Source organism: Aedes albopictus, chromosome 2, assembly GCF_035046485.1.
Source record: "Aedes albopictus strain Foshan chromosome 2, AalbF5, whole genome shotgun sequence".
NCBI classification, from domain to species: domain Eukaryota; kingdom Metazoa; phylum Arthropoda; class Insecta; order Diptera; family Culicidae; genus Aedes; species Aedes albopictus.
The window spans coordinates 381,685,940-381,698,840 of NC_085137.1; the positions used below are offsets into that span (position 1 = coordinate 381,685,940).

At 41.5% G+C, this 12,901-nt stretch overlaps 1 protein-coding gene across 5 annotated transcripts in view; it reads left to right on the forward strand.

Moving 5' to 3' along the window:
• Window positions 1-12,901, forward strand: part of LOC109403214 (protein alan shepard) — a 789,956-nt gene that overhangs the window by 63,128 nt on the left and 713,927 nt on the right. The window lies entirely within an intron of this gene.

Below are 12,901 nucleotides of genomic sequence, written 5' to 3' on the forward strand. Positions count from 1 at the left end.
GTTAGTTGACCCTTGGTATTTCTAGGTTAGTCTCTCAGCTACAGCATTGCCGAAAACCGCATTCAAATCGCATGCCTCATTAATTAGTTACCGATTTTTAACCAGAATCTAAATCTTTACTCATGATGGTTAAACTAATCGGTGGGCATCACTGCATTTTGCAGTGAAACATAGTAGCCATGATTTCAGTGTGCTATCTTTGGCGCCATATGCAGCAATGTTGCCTGCTGGGAAGCTGGAGGATCATTGCTAAAGTTCGTCCAGTTGGACACAAATCGATAACTAATTAATGACGCGTGCGATTTGAATGCGGTCTTCGGCAAAGTTGTAGCTAATAAGGTAGCCTAGGAGTATCAAGGGTCAACTAATCGTCTAGGGCACTTGGGGAAATGCTACGGTTGATTAAAGGAAAAACATCGTTTTCCCATAGTAATTCCCATACAAACTTTGAAGGGCTTGTGCAGTCTCAATTTTCAACTAAATGAGCTCAAATTTTAGGAGAAGGCTTAGAATCTGGTTACGAATCGAATATGCGGTGTGGAGCAAAAACGATTTTTTGAACCACGCTATTATATATGGTAGAATTCACGAATTAGTAATTTTTATCTCACTTCTATCCTCATTCGCACTTTATATATCGGACTGCTGATTTAGTATGGATTTTAAATACCATTTTCTTCCTTAACTTAGTCTAGAACTTAGTTTATGAACATTTCATAACCATTTCTGTTTCTTGAGATCGCAGCAAGCCGCGCGCGCGAATGGTTGTGTTGCAAAAAATCTGTCATGGTTTTTCTCGGTTACGCGTTCGGCGGAATTGTGAATCGGCTGGCAGTGCTACGCCATCCGGCAACTTTTTCGGTTTGATCGGCGTGATTCTTGGTGCATTTCTGTTGATAGTGGTACATCAAAGATAAAATTTAATGCTCGTTGGCCTAGTAGCAAGTGACTGTGTTCAAGTGTTATATAATACTTGCGATCGGTTAATTAATTTCAGGCGTTTTAGAGTTCTGAGTGATTAGCACCTCACTTGCAAGCTTGCAGATGGTTGCATGCTGTGTCACGTGCGGCTAGATTTTTAAAAGCCTCGTTCGTTTTTGTGCCGCGTTGGTGGCGCTACGCCATCCGGGAGTTTTTCACATATGAAAAGTGTTAGCAAAGAGGGCGCAATCGGTGCACGATCCACGATTTTATAAATTCAGTTTTTCTATCGGGGTGCCGGCATTCGTCTCCATTTTCGCGTTTCGGGTTACAATCAGTAATAATAGCGATAAAAGCTGTGCTTTTCACAAGATTTTGGTGATGCCATTGTGCGGATTGGGGAATGTTGTCACAATTCTGATTTGGTGATGACTAGCGGTAGTGTTGTCCAAAATGACACTATGCGAGGAAGCTGATTATACAAAACCGGAGGATCTACATTGAACAACAAAAGCTACTCAATAAATGGGTGAGACCTTTCCAATATTCATTATATGACATTCCGTTTTATTATATTTACATACAATATTTCAACCATGTTTAACCATATTTATCTGGAGCGTTTGGTACGGTATGTCCACGCATCCTTCCTCCCCTGTAGATTCGAGAAATGCTTCGACAAAGGAACAACTGTTCAAAACTCGAGGTATTTCGAAGAATCATCTCTGCGGTTAATGCAACGCAGTAGGCCTGGCCGCTTTGACGCTTGTATCATATCTTTGATATGCTGCAAGCTTCAATATTGACAAGAAAGGTAATTGGGCGTGATCTAACCCGATTACTTTCCAGGATGCTTTCTCGTACTGGCTGCGTTTGTATTAGATTAGATTAGATTAGATTTCATAACCATTTCTGTTTCTTGGCATTCAACTATCATAAATAGAATTGGAGTTGCACCAAAAAAATGACAATTTTAATGAAAATCCGACTCGGACTTCATTTGGAAAGTGACCCCAAACTTTTGCACGGTGACTTGTAAAGCTAACTCGATAATTTAAATTATGTTATGAATTTTTCCGCTGAAATCTAATGAATGGCTCTCAAAGAGGATAGAAACAGGGTTCTAATGCAACTTCAATTTTAAAATTTGGTCGACCCAATTTTGAATTACACGGAAAACAATTTTTCGAACATATTTAGGAAAAACATGTAAGTTTAGGCAAACTTTTTGTACTGAAAATTTCATTTAAAATTTGTGAAAAGTACCTACGAATCAAATCTAACTTTTTATCTTTCGATGGAGTCTAAGAACGAGTGGATTAAATGAAACATGACTGAGATATGACCAAAAAACATTTCCATGTTTTTGAGGGGGTGACCCCAAACGGGAGTGTAAGTAACCAGCCTCTATAGTACCGAAAATCAAACAACTACGCGAAATCTCACGTTTCAATTTCACTCCACTTACGAGTTGACATTTTCTTTCGTTTCGCGAATGAAGAAGGTAACCGCACCAGAGCAGGAGCTAGCCGAACTGACGTTCATCGCTGTTCAGTTTCCACTTCGCCAGATCAGATTCATATCACACCCCACAAAATCTATTATTTCACTGCTGCAGAATACAGCTACCCGAGCAGAGTAAAATAGCTTTATAATATCATATTTTGATACGGAGATCAAAAAGTGATATTTGTTTGTTTGAGATAAGAGGTAAAAGTACTGAAAATAATATTTCAATTTTACTCCTGGAATATCATCATCATAGCACATTTAGCTCTTGGTAAGATCTAACCAATAGCAGTGAGCTATTTGATTGATCTTCAAATATCAAATTTTGCTATTGGTTAGATGGTTCAAGAACAAATTTTTGCTATTATTTTCAGTACTTTTACCTCTTATCTCTGCATCGGCTGATAGTCAGGATCTGGAAAACCGAACAGCTACCGGAGGAGTAGAAGGAAGGGGTAATCTGCCCCATTCACAAGAAAGGCGACCATTTGGAATGTGAGAACTTCAGGGCGATTACTATTTTGAATGCTGCCTACAAAGTGCTATCCCAGATCATCTTCCATCGTCTGTCACCTAAAACGAATGAGTTCGTGGGAAGTTATCAGGCTGGCTTCATCGACGGCCGGTCGACAACGGACCAGATCTTTACCGTACGGCAAATCCTAAAGAAATGCCGTGAGTACCAGGTTCCAACGCATCACCTGTTCATCGACTTCAAAGCGGCATACGACATTATCGACCGCGCAGAGATATGGAGAATCATGGACGAAAACGGCTTATCTGGGAAGCTGACTAGACTGATTGAAGCAACGATGGACGGTGTGCAAAACTGCGTAAGGGTTTCGAGTGAACTATCCAGTTCATTCGAATCTCGCCGGGGACTGCGACAAGGTGATGGCCTCTCATGCCTACTCTTCAACATCGCTCTGGAAGGTGTGATGCGGCGAGCCGGGCTCAACAGCCGGGAAACGATTTTCACAAAATCCGGACAATTTGTGTGCTTTGCGGACGACATGGACATTATTGCCAGAACATTTGAAACGGTGGCAGAGCTGTACACCCGCCTGGAACGCGAAGCAGCAAAGGTCGGGCTGGTGGTGAATGCCTCAAAAACAAAGTACATGCTAGTAGGCGGAACCGAACACGACCGGATTCGTCTGGGTAGTAATGTCAAGATAGACGGGGATACTTTTGAGGTGGTGGAGGAATTCGTCTACCTCGGATCCTTACTGACGGCTGACAACAACGTGAGCCGTGAAATTCGGAGGCGCATCATCAGCGGAAGTCGGGCCTACTACGGGCTCCAGAATAAACTGCAGTCGAAAAAGATTCACCCACGCACCAAATGCACCATGTACAAAACGCTAATGAGACCGGTGATCCTCTACGGGCACGAGACATGGACCATGCTCGAGGAGGACCTACAAGCACTCGGAGTTTTCGAGCGACTAAGAACGTGCTAAGAACGATCTTCGGCGGTGTGCAGGAGAACGGTGTGTGGTGGTGAAGGATGAACCACGAGCTCGCTGCACTTTACGGCGAACCCAGCATCCAGAAGGTGGCCAAAGCCGGAAGGATACGGTGGGCAGGGCATGTTGCAAGAATGCCGGACAACAACCCTGCCAAGCTGGTGTTTGCAACTGATCCGGTTGGCACAAGAAGGCGTGGAGCGCAGAGAGCACGATGGGCGGACCAGGTGGAGCGTGACTTGGCGAGCACTGGGCGCGACCGAGGATGGAGAGCGGCAGCCACGAACCGAGTATTGTGGCGTACTATTGTTGATTATGTCTTGTCTTAATGATGTTGAACAAATAAATGTATGTGTGTATGTATGTATGTATGTACCTCTTATCTCAAACAAACCAATATCACATTTTGATAGTCAGTACTTGACCTCTGCTCGGATAAAGCTGCCCAATCAATTGAATAAATTACGTTTTTGCCGTCGATAAAATGTAAACACACTAGTTTTCTTCGCCCTAGGGAGGATGCAAGCCAATGAGTGCGTTGATTTTATGCATACGAAACATCATATGGTACAACTACAGGTAAAGATTTCTTCGTTGCACTGTAACGGTGTTTTATGAACTGGTTGACAAACATATTTAGTTAATTATTTTGGACGTTATTTCAAAGCAACATCTATCTTAATTAAAAAACTTCTTGTTCAAGAGTATATGAAAATATGAATCGATTTGGATTGCGAAGAATTCGACTGACTTTTCGATTACACAACTACGGTGAGTAGAGTTCAGCGTGAGGTGCCCCACCCAATGGATACATTTGCGTGTGACAGATGTCCCATGACAAAACTGTTAAAAAACGCAAACCTCGACAGAACAGCTGTTTTGTGTTCCAGATTTGCGAGGATACGGTTGCGGTATTGAAATTGAATGGACTAAATATGACGAAAGCTTACTGATGGGTTTTATTTTGTTGTATAAAAGTCTGAAAGACACGAATTTTTTTCTTGTGAAAGTCAGCAGCGAAAGTAGAATACCGTATCTTAAAAATTGACTGACCTTACCAATTACAGCACCTTCATCATAATTCGTGACATACTCGCCAAGGGCATATAAATTCTCAATATCATTTCTGGGGCATTTAACGAATAAATTATGAATAATCAAACCTAATAACTATTCTTTTCTTCTCTTTTTCTTCGTAGGTAAGTCTCTGCCATTTATTACTTCACACATTTCTCTCAAGGTATTGGTAAGTGTAAAATTGTGTAGTGTAGTGTAATGTAGTTTATATGGGGTCTCCAGATAGCCTAGTGTTTAAGGCTATGGATCACCAATCCGAAGACAGCGGGTTCGATTCCCGTTTGGAAAGTCATTTAACCTTCACGTACCCGACCCAAGACAACACATTTTGAAAATGCTAGCATTTCGTCAATTTTCATTCGATTTTTTTAAGTCACACTCAATCGATCATGAATCGGTGCATGTTTATTATACTCACGTGGCCATGCCATATCCGGAACTATTCCGGAGTTATTCCGAATTGTGCTGGGGTCAGGGGGTAACCAAAATAGCTGAAAGTGATTATTTCGTGTGTTATTGTATTTAAAGCATCGGTTTTTAGCCATATTATTGTTGCAAACAGTGAAACACAACTGCGATAACCAGATTTGAATAAGTTGATCCATTAGAATTACCGTGACAGGTTCCGCGGGGCCTCATTGGGGACACTTCTGCTTTTCAACCTAAACATGCCTTGTGACGTATCAATTTTCATGATTTCAAATGAATGGGTCAGAACGATAGATCTGTATCAACTAATTCAGGCCAAACATATCTAAAGGTCCTATCTGCAGGAGAGAGGCTCTCTTTGGTTTCTCTCTCTTTCGTTGATATCTCAGCTGTTTTTAAGAATTTTTATTGTCTCCTTGCATAGAACGATGGTCAAAGCAATCGTCTTTAGATTTATACTGCAAAAATAGTTGAAAAAAGTACCATTACATTGCAATAATTGAAAGAGAAAGTAAACGAAGAGAGCCTCTCAAATGCAGATAGGACCTATTGAAATGTTTGGCCACCCTGGAGTATCTAGCATAGGTTCCGCGGGGGTGTCATCGGGGACATTTCTGGTTTGCAACCAAAAAATGCCGTGCGACGCAGTGTTGCATTTGAACGCGATCAATTTGCGGTCATGTTCAAATTCGGCACGCTGCGATCAAAACGATTTGAACATTGTTCAGTTCAAAATTTGGAACGCGAGCGAGCTCGAAATTGAATGCACCTTGAACAATGAGCAAGAAGTTCTTGCCAAGAACTGCACCAGTATAATGCCAACATGCTAACATGGTACTCTGGTACCCGCTAAACTGAAATGGTCATATTTCTGCAATTTTTTCGCCAATTCTAGCAATCTTGGGCTCATTGGATTCAGATTCTGACCTTCTATTGTGAGGGGGAACCGGTCCGGTCACCGTGGATTGCGAATAATCCGTATTTCGGTGCAGAATCTCCCGATGCCACAATATCCTAGGTCGTATGGTGCATTTTTCCGTGCAACAACGAGTAAAAGCATCACAAAGTCCTAGGAGAGAAGGCATATAGGATATGATGGATGACGCATCCAAACTTTTGGACAACTTTTCGCATCCAAACTTTTTCGCATAAAAACGCAGACAACATTTCCATCCATCTGGGACGATGAAAATGCGTGCTTCCCATTACCCTTTCGACCAACCAACCGACCGTGTCATAAGGACCGAGGCGTTGTCACCCCGGACGATTCGATCCGCTCCCTTCCCAACCCCATAATGCAATGTAAATATGTACGTATTACTAATATGGTATTATGTGGTACAGTAAAGGGCCATGTTCCATGAAGTCTTATTTCTACGGAACTGTGGACTACTTGCTGGACCGATTTATTAGCTTTACATATTGATAGAATAGTGCATTAGAACATTGAGCCGAATGGAGATCTGAACGGGCGTTCTTGAGCAGTAAAAACATAGACTTAATACTAAGACATAAATGTCAGGAACAAATTCAGTTCCATTTCTGACGCCAGTTTTCCCCCCATGTTTCCCCCAGTAAAATCGCCCATTACTGGTTTTCTTAAAGCGACGCTTTCAATGTCAGTTGGCTCCGCCCGTTTTCATCAAAGCAATACTGAGTTCGCCAATTTAGTGACCATGACAACGAGAAAGATTGCCCAATGACGCAGTGTCAACTGACAGATTGATTTTTATACATATTTAGCAACACCATATCTTCAAGCGTTGATAACCGTGTGGGTTTAACAAGAGCTCAGTGATCTCGACGTTTATGGTTAGATTCCAGTCTGCATAGTTGTACAATCTTTTTGCACGGATCATTTTGATAAGTTGTCTTCTCCTTATGGAATTCATAGACATAGGTAGACGAGTTATGATATTTGTTTTTTTTTTTAAATTTTGGATGTACTCCGATAATTTACTTCGCTAATTGTAACATAGGGTCCACGGCTAGCGACGGTAATGGACGGATATAAGCGGATTTTTTTGGTTAGATAATTAACTGTCATTCCCCCTGGAACAGCTACACACGCCCGCTGGGTCCCCGTTGGCCGAGAGAAGATGAATGTTGTTTTTTTCTTTCCTGGAATGTGTCAATAAATAATCGTTTTTTCTTGTTGTCATGGTCACTAGATTTGTGCACTCAGTCTTGCTTCGATAAAGATGGGCGGAACAAACTGACATTGAAAGCGTGGCGTCAGAAACACCAGTATTGGGCGAACTTACTGGGGGAACGACTGGCGTCACAACAAATTCTCCAGTTTCATATTGATTGTTGGTGAAAAGCTCTGACACGGAAGTTCAATGTTTACTGCGTTCACGTTCAAAAAATTGAACGCGTTCAGTTCATTTTTGGCTCGCGTTCAGTTCAAATGCAACACTGGGCGACGTATCAATCTTCATGATTTCGAGAGAATGGGGTAGAAAAAATAGACTGAAGTATGTATTAACTGATATGGCCACTCCGGAACCCCGAGAAAAGGTTCTGCGTGGGCCTCTCAAACACAATATCACACGGAATAATCACTTATAGTAATTTGGCAAAATAGACCCCTTCTTCACCCCTTGACCCCGGTACAATCCGGAATATCTCCGGAATGGTTCTGGATATTACATGGCCACTTGAGTGTCATAAGCGTGCACTGATTTATGATCGATTGAGTGTGACTTAAAAAAATCGGATGAAAATTGACGAAATTCCAGTATTTTGAAAATGAGTTGCCGGGGGTCGGGTACGTGAAGGTTAATCAATAACTGTGGAAGTGCTCAAGGATCAATAAGTTGAAGATGGAGTGGACATGGTGGGATGGTTAGAACACTTGACTATCACGCCGAGGACCTGCGATCGAATCCCACTCCGGACAAATTCACAAAAAATATGAGTTCTTCCTTCGGAAGGGAAGTCCCGTGAGTCCCGAGATGAACTAGCCTAGGGCTAAAAATCTCGTTAATACAGATAAAAAAAATGAAAATAAGGCAGGCCAAGTTCCATTGTGAACGTAAATCCACAATGAATAAATAGAAGAAGGCCACTTTTTCACTTCTTACACACTTAAAAAAATTACTGTATTTAGTGAAAAAAAACCCAGATTAATCCACCTAGTGGTGATAGTGCCTTTCTCGTCGAATATGTATTCATAATCTTTCCGTCGACGCAATCAATCTTGCCTTAGAGTCAGTGATCAGCCCCAAATCTCTGTGCTTTGGTAACGAACGAGACGGAGGAAATGCTCATAACAGCGATCTGGGACTGTACCACCTACGAATTTCTGAAGGCAGCTATATTATCGCTCAATTCAAAATTAGAAATTAGCAATAAACTTGATCAAAATCACCAAACACTTTGTATGGCTGAAGCAATAAAAATTTCGATTTTTGTTGAATAACTGGCAATCCTATGGATATTTTTCAATAGTTTTTTATGCAGATGATAAAAAGAAGGAACATCTCTCTGTTATCAAAGACTTTGATAGTTTTTAATATTATTTCTGTGAGACATTGGCTATTGCTTATTTCTGCCGTTTAAGTGCGCGTTAATATTTTAGTCATTTCTGAATCATGAGAATACTTTATTTAGAAATTCAAGGTCATCATTGAATTGGGGCACTTATTCCGACGTTATGTTCAACGTACGGGCAGAGCCGAAAGTATAAGGCCTTTTAATTGACTGCTTGACCACCTTCACTGGAGGCTGATTCATACCAAGATGACAATTACTAGCCAGGATTTAACTTTTTCACAGATCACTTTGACAAAGTTTAATCTGCACACTTTATACTATTTTTTATTATAATTTGTTACAAGATCCATGTAAAATTTGTAATGTAGTAATTTAAATTGCCAATGCTATATCACATTCAAATATAAACAACATTACAGTGCTCGCCCTCCCGTCGCATCAAAATTTTGCGCAGTAATTTTAGACGCAAATAAAGATTTAAAAGAATGTTCGGGGCTGATGAGCTTAAATTTTAATTTTTCCATACAACGTTGACCCATCCTACTGTAAATTTACGTCTCAGGAATCAAAAACTGTGTGATTTAACGAGATCTCTTTAGTTTTTTTTTAGGTTTTTGGTTCTCCTACACATATCCATCGCTTGCATTGATTTAGTTCACTTTCGTAATTCCGCTGAAGCACCCACCGCTGCTTCTGCAACACCACCGGTAGCCTCTTATGTAGTCTCAGTCTATTTTGTATTGCTTACGAGACCCCCGGAAATGATTCCGGAACATTACCGGTATATTTAAATGTGGTCTGAGTTTATGAAAACTGTTAATTAGGTTACCCGGAATTAAAAACACTACCAATGGTAACTTATATGGACTGTGCCTATTTTCTTATTATCCATGCATCAGGTTACTGACAAAAAAGCGATTTGATGTACCGCAAGCATGGGTTTGATTCACTTTTATATATGTCCATTTCCAGTGGGACACTCTTAACTGGTTCTGGAAAATTTACATGGTTCATTTTTACATTTGACCAATTCCGGCGGGACACCTGAAACCTGGTTGTGGAACACTAGCGGTGATCTCTTACGTAATCTCAGCGATTTGATGAAGCACATGCATGGAGTTTGGTTCCCTTTTACATTTGACCACATCCGGAGGGACACCGGGAACCGATTCCGGGACACTACTAGTTCTCCCAAGCATGATCTGAGATATTTTTTCTTTGTAACCGTTCATCAGGATACTTTAAATGTCATTTGATGTGTCGCGAATTTTTGTTTTTTTTTTGCATTCGGCCACTTTCAGCGAGACACCTCAGCCGATTCCGGAACACTATCAGTAGTTTCTAATGTGGGCTTTGCTTATTTTTTTGCTGATCTACAAGTTATCGAAAAGGCTACGATTTGATGTGTCGCATGTATGAATTAGGCCACTTCCGGCGGGACATCAGGAACTGGTTTCGGGATGCTACCGGTTCAGATATGATCCGAAACCGGTTCCGTAACACTACCGGTTCAGATATAGTGCACGACTATTTTCCTTTTACCGTTCATCAGGTTATAGAAAAAGCTGCGATTTGATGTATCGCATACATGTGTTTGGTTCACTTTTATATTTGGCCACTTCCGGCGGGATACCCGGAACCGGTTCCGGAACACTACCAGATCAGATATGGTCAGAGACTATTTTCCTGTTTACCACTCATCAGGTTACAGAAAAAGCGGTGATTATATGTGTCGCATACATGGGTTTGTTTCACTTTTATATTTGGCCACTTCCGGCGGGACACCCGGAACCGGTTCCGGAATACTACCGGTTCAGATATAGTCTGCGACTATTTTCCTACTTACCGTTCATCAGATAATCGAAAATGCCGTGGTTTGATGGGTCGCATGCATGGGTTTGTTGCAATTTCATATCTGGCCCTTTCCTAGGGTACCGGTCCGGAACACCTAAATGGCCATAACTCCGGAACGGCTGGACCGATTCAAACCATTTTCAATAGGAAACAATGGGACAATATTCCGCGTCGATTGAAACATAAAGCGTTGAAATCGGATGATATTTACTATCCGAAAGTGTGGTGACATTTTTGTACACATACACACATACACACGCACACACACACACACACACACATACATACATACACACACACATACACACACACAGACATCATCTCAACTCGTCGAGCTGAGTCGATTAGTATATAAGACTTGGCCCTCCGGGGGTTCTATCAAGATTTCATTTTTGGAGTGAACATATAGCCTTTTGGTACACCTTGGTGTACGAGAAAGGCAAAAATTACAGAACAGGCAAATTACAGTTTTATGCTGAAATCGCACGAGAAAATCGATTAAATCTAAGAAAACATCATAGAACTGATGAAATCAAACAAATGTATATGAAATCTGTGAAAATGGCTGCAAAACGGTGAGTCGATAAGACGAACGTCCAACATAGCTCTGGTCTTCACGGGTCAAGCGATGCCAAAGACCGCCAGTTAAGTTTTTTTGAAACGATGAAGAGGTTTTGTGCCTTTTTGAGAAAGATTTCAAAATTGTGGAAATCACTCAAAGGGGTTTTTCCCTCTTTCCAAATTTTTGGTTAAAAAATAAATAATAATAATAATAATAATAAAGACCGCCAGCTAAGAGTTAAGTGCTCAGCTGATAGTACAACCAGGGCACTGATGTCCTGCTGACTTCAGCTAGATTGAGGAGGTACGTCTCAAGCATCTGCACAGAAAAAAATATGTAATTAAAATTCAGCGAGAAATCATGCACATGAAGGGAATGCTACAGTTAGTGCACTTTTACATGATATGCAATGTAAAATTACATTACCATCGTGTAAATTTCCGCCAACCATCGCGTAAACCATCATTGACACCAGTCGGTTACGCGATTATTAGCAGAAATTTACACGAACGTAACGTAATTTTACATGATTCTCATGTAAATTTGCACTAACTCTAGCATTCCCTTTATGTGCATGATTTTTCGCTGAATTTTACATGAATATTTTTTTATGTGTGTTCATCAAGGAAGTGCGGCTCAAACAGCATCTTTTTGGCATCCAGCGGCTGAGGATGGTATGCTCCTCCACTGGCAGCTATACCAAAGGTGGCAGCCCCACCACGATGACTAGGGGACCTTAGGCCAACAACCTGCTGTTCCCGGAGCCCACAAACCGTTACAAAAATCGAAAATGAAAGATTACGAACTGATTCAACGACACGAAACAACGGACAAGAAATGGAACTTGGAATGTATTAACCCTAGTCCAGCAGGATAAACTGTCACAGCTAGCCAATGAGGCATGCCATATGATGTTGAAGATCGTAGGACTGAGCGAAGTCCGTTGGCTGAACTTTGGAGAACACAGATTGGCGTCGGGTCAAATTCTGCTCTACTATGGCCTACAAGGCGAACACGCTCCTCGCCACCATGGAGTTTGGTTTCTGCTCAGCGCTCGCACCCATGCTGCACACATGAAGTGAGAACCTATTAATGAACGGATAGTTGTAGCCATATTCAGAACACGGGTACGAAATCTCACTATTATCCAATCTTACGTGCCAAACCATGCTTCCGAAATGCAAGACAAAGAGAACTTTTACGACCAACTGAATGCTGTCGTGGACAAGATTCCGAAAGATGACTTCAAGATCCTCATGGGCGACTCCAAATCCAACGTGAAGGTTCTTTCCGACAGCTCGGACTATGAGCAGGGAGTACATCATGGGACGCCATAGTCTCAGAGAAATGAGCGAGAACGGAGCGCTGTTTGTAGAGTTTTGTGGCAACAATGACACGGTGATTGGGAGATCACTCTTTCCTCATCGACCATTGCACAAAGTGACATGGGTTTCCCGTGATGGCGTCACGTAAAATCAAATCGACCACATCTGCATCAGCTGAAAATGGAGACGGAGCCATCTTGATGTATGAAACAAACGCAGCGCCGACATTGCATCCGATTATTATCTCCGACTGCGCA